Source organism: Stegastes partitus, unplaced genomic scaffold (assembly GCF_000690725.1).
Source record: "Stegastes partitus isolate 25-593 unplaced genomic scaffold, Stegastes_partitus-1.0.2 Scaffold410, whole genome shotgun sequence".
Taxonomy (NCBI): domain Eukaryota; kingdom Metazoa; phylum Chordata; class Actinopteri; family Pomacentridae; genus Stegastes; species Stegastes partitus.
The window spans coordinates 57480-62699 of NW_007578141.1; positions in this window are offsets into that span (position 1 = coordinate 57480).

Sequence of the window (5220 nt, forward strand, 5' to 3'; positions counted from 1 at the left end):
ACTCGAGGTTCTCTCACTTGTTACCACATCAAAAGAGTTTAAAACACATCAGAGCTGCATGACGACTGACTCCATCTGCTGATAAAGAACAGGCGGGTGGAAGTCAGCAAGAGAACTCTAAAGCTCAGGATGACATGAATGTGGATACGAAAGAACAGGACTGACTTGTGACTGAATCATATATTGTGTACGTCTTGCTGCTCGTGTGCTTCTCTGCCACATGGGTGTGCTGTTTGATTTTACATCTCACCAGGTTCTCACACCTGATGCTCTGCTGACCTGCAGTCAAGGCTCGACTACCAACGGGGCAACGGGAGGAACTTCCCCGGAGAGTCCGAGGCTGTATTTAAATCTGAATATTATACTTGACATATTCTGAAGTGATTGATAAATTACAGCAGACTAAAACCGGGGTCAGCACAGAATAACTGTACAGAGCTTCTAACAGCAGCTCCGTTTGCGGACTATTCGTAAACAACAAAGACCTCCAGATATTTACCACCTGTCACTGCTCAAAACATAGATACCAAAGGGAACACAATACGAGGATTATTCATTTCTGTGAATTGCACGACTGTTTTCCCGCAGAAACGTCACTTTGTGCGACACACAGGGGAGATGCATGTGTTGTGTTTGATCAGTGTGACTCACACAGTGACTCAGAGATGATAGTTTTTTTTTTTTACTCTGGCTGCTGATGAACCACCAGCTCCTGTGTTTACACCCGCAGACGACACAGCTTCTGCCCATTAAAAAGAACCATATGCACCAACGTGTGGGTGATCAGAGAGCAGATAAAGAGGAGGCAGACTGCTTCTCATCACACATACAATCTCTTTTTTTCCCCCTCCTCATAGAAAGATCATTCCTCTCTCGCTGCCTCAGAGCCTCGTCTCCTCCGATAGACGCCGTTTGATCTCCTCGCAGAAACAGGGGGGTGAGATTGTGGTCACGGCGCCGTGTGAAAAATTCAATTTGTTTGTTGAAGCTGCAGTTAAATCTTTGTTTTTTGAGGAGGAGGAGGAGGAGTAAGGGGGTTTTGTGTTTGAACAGTTGGGTGAATGCACCTTTGCAGAAACGCTGCAGCACGTCTCCAGCCGCTGTGCACAACAGGTCTGTTGCTATGCTACCACCGAGGTGTAAAGACAAATGCATGTAATGACCAATCCCTGTAAAATATGGCAGGGAATTACACAGACGTCCTCGTTGGTTTTATCATTTGCAGGAATTCACGGTAGGTAGGAAATTAAAACTGGTTCATTGCAACGGATCTTTTGAGAGTGATGAGTGGAGCCTGGGGAGGGAATCCATGGGGGGTAAAGCTGTGGCAGGTGGCAGGGATCTGGAGGAGGTGAGCGGCTTTCTGACGAGCCAGTGGAGGGAGATGATCACGGTGTCCAATGAGCTGAGTTTCTGGCTGGTAGCTGGAGCTGGTTGGCGAGCACAGAGCGACGAGCCGGGTGTTTAAATATCGCAGTCTCAGGTGTGTCTCATGATTGCCAGCAGCAGAAGATCAGGTGGCTGTTCACGGGAAGGCAAACACGCTGAACAAGAGAGAAGAGGGAGGGAATAAACAGGAGGAGAACCGCTGCACCGTGGCACAGATGTTGGTTGTGCCTTTATTGAAACTTTAATCATGTTTGTGTTGCATGTTCTCTGTGCTGCAGCTGTGTTGCTCATCCTGTGGATACTATGGGACGAACGGATCCCAACACTTGGATTTTGCAAAAGGTTTTATTGCTCAGACGAGACAAACTGAGATTCTAGTTCCAGGTTGAACGGCTTAAAAGGGAGAAACTTGCCTCTAAACTGAATTCTGACTTTAGACTCAGAGTTGAACGTTATTGCTCATGTCGTCAAATCAGAGGATAAAGCTGAGCCGTGGCCTTTCTTCTCTCACAACTCCTCAAAGATTCAAGGATTCAAGGCCTTTCTTTGTCACAAACATAATTATACATGGTGTAACGCGATGGATGGATGGATGGATGGATGGATAGGTTATGTGCATCTGATAAGAATGCACACCGTTTAAGAAACGGGTTAGATTCAGATTTAATAAAACTCTCCACGGTGGTTTCTGTTTTCTAAAAGCAGCAGAAACCTTTCAGCTGCGTTTGATCTGTCACTTTATCGATCATCGCTCTGAAAAGAGAGAAAGAAAAAGAAAGGAACGAGAAGAAAACAAAACACACTGGATCGATAGAATAAACGCAGCATGACTCAGAAATGGTGAACAGAGCAGCGAGTCATTGGAAGATACACTCAGCACGGGGAAACATCTTTCTACGGCTGATGTAGAGAAGAGAGAAGATGCTGTAAACGTGGAAACAGATGTTCTAGTTGGAATGAAATAACAGAAATAACGCTGTGACCACTTGTTCTCTCGTCACCACATCAAGACACTGAAAGCCCTCATTGTCAGTGTCATTAATCCTGATTTATAATGATCGTCTTATCGATGATTAATGATTATTCCCCAGAATATTAATGTTTAATGTTCCAGGAACCGGAAATGTCAGCGTGGTGCACATCCAGCAGTTTGAAATGTCACAGACGTTGCATCATCGATCTGATCAGCATCAACGGGGAACATGAACATCTTTCAATTCAGAGGCTCGTCACTGTTCTTCTTCTTCTTCTTCTTCTTCTGCAGAAATGTGCCTCTGCTGTCAGACGGTGTTGTGTTGAGATGTTCAAACTGCTTCAAGCTATTTAAAGCCCAGAAAGTGTCCATCACTCACCAGCACTGATTCAGTTTGTCACTTTCTGAGTGATTTAGGTTCATTTTTGTTTGTTTCATTTCAGATCCAGCTATCTACACATTTGACGCCGCAGGAAGGAAGTTCAGATTTTAATTTTCAACATCAAACCACCATAATTTACCCTCTTCAACGTTTGATTCCCTCCCTCCATGTCTGCTTTGTTCCCTCTCGCGGCTCTCAGCGGTTGACATGTTCGCACGCCGAGATCTCTCATTTACTTTCCCCGGGAGTAAATGTCAGGGATGATTTCCAGTGGGACCGAATATAAAGCAGCTCGATGCAGCCCTTCCTACGGGCACCGCCAGTCGGTTTGCTCGCTCCTGTGACTGGATATTACTCCGACTCTTTGAGGAGAGCCGGAGCTGTAAGAGCTGTAAAGAGAAACCAGAACACAAAGTCTTTAATTGGCGGAGCGTGATATCACCTTTCCAGGGACTGTTTAATGTCTCAGCCGGCGCTACGTACAAGAACAAGCAGCTTTTTCACCAGCATCTAATTAGAGTGGGTTGGCAGTAACTTGTCTATATTCACAGTATGTAGCCCCCTGATTAGTCTTCTCAGCCTGCAAATTAAATACAGCAGCGCTCGCCTGTGCTCAGGTCTGTTTATCTGCAACCAGCTGTGACGGCCTTTATCAACCGCCATGTGAGCGAAACCACAGAACCGTCCGCGTTACTGCAGGACGAGAGGCACAATGGCAACGGACAATGTGTGTAATTGAATGTGCGTTTATCTCTGCCACAGCGCAAAGGCGAGTATTCACACCAATCAGGCTTCGGGCGTCCGTCCACCAGTCGGTCCGTCAGGCGCCTTTTACGCGGTGCTGGTTCTGGAGGCAGCAGCGTCGGCTGTGTGAGTCATCAGGGAGGGCAGCGTGTGCTGCAGCTGAAGGAAGTTATGTGGAACTGAAGCCATCTGGTTTCCTCCTCACTACAGTGAACAATGCCCCCCCAACCACCAGCACCAGCACCACAAACATAACACCTTCTCATCTCTCCGTGGTGGCAGTTGGACACAGGATGGCAGCAGGACGCTCTTTGAAGTAGATCAGACGTTTATGTTCCTGGCTTCCAGCTGACAAGTTGAGATATTGTCGAACGATAAATCAGAAGTCCGACAACACCTGAGGGGATAACGGAGCTTTTGAAAAATTGAAGCCTCCGGAGAGCGTGGCCTCCACCCGGGAACAAAACATCCCGTCTACGGAGCTCTTATGATCCCCTAAACATCACACGTGTTGGGTTTGCAGTAAATACAGTTTGTACAACTGGAGGAGATTTCAGACGGAGAGGAACATAAAACCAACAGACTGTGCAAAAACTGCTCTGGGATTATAAATCCATCATCAGATCCGATCAGCGCGGCCTCTGATGAGGATCCAGACGTGTGGTTTATGTGCTGCAGCGTGGAACCGCAGCCGGCCGCCGTGACAGTTACACACTGAGTTCCTACAGTGTTTGACAGGTCAGATACTGAAGTCTGGGCTCCTGCATGTTCGAAGGGAGTCAGTCACTCAGTTAGTGTGGCTTTTTCTTCACAACACTTCGATGACTCTGAGTTGTGTCTTATGGCAGTGTGTAGGTAGCAGGATTAGAGAAATACAGCTTTGTAAATAATTATCAGACCAGAGTGATCATTGTTTTCTGCTGCTCCCTTTGCGATTTTTTGCTGTTTTATTGATTTCAAAGCTGGTTAGGAATGACTTTCTTCTTCTTCCACAAGCAACAGGATGCTTGTCATCTCACAATTCTTGTTTTTTTGGGCACCGCAAAAGCTATTTGACACCAGGAAGTGCCCATAATCTGGACTGACTAAATAAAAAACAGAGAAACACACAATAGCAAACTAATGAAACTTAATAAATAGCCAACAAATTAAAAAAAAATCCTAGTCGAACATCAAATATCTCACATAAAACTAATAAATAGCTCCTATTCGAGTGATAGTTTAGTTTGAATTATCTCTCGAGCTAATAAATAATGTGTTTCGACCATCTAGTGTGACTTTTGAGATGTTTACAGTTTCAATACATCATCAGACTATTGTATGTGTTTTCCTTAATAAAACACTTTCCAGGTATTTTATAAAAGGTTGTATTTATTCAAACAGAACTATCAATGTTAAATGCCCTTTCTAAATGAAAACAGAAGGAGATCATTTTCTCCAATATGCTCAAATGCTGGTATTTTTGTTCCTATATATTTGACATAGATCTATATCTGGATGCAGTCTGCAGCAAATTTAAGAAAAAAAACCTGCCTCTGTTAAGCTATGGGTCATTTAGCTGACATGGTTTAAGTTTAGTCGCCCTCTGAGAGGGAAAGGTCACAGCGAATCAATACAAAGTGATCATCTCTATCCTATAAGAAAACATTTCTATCTTGGAGTTTGCTGTGCCTGCAGCTTCCTCCCACAGTCCAAAGACGTGCATGTAGGTTACTTGGTGATTCTATATTGG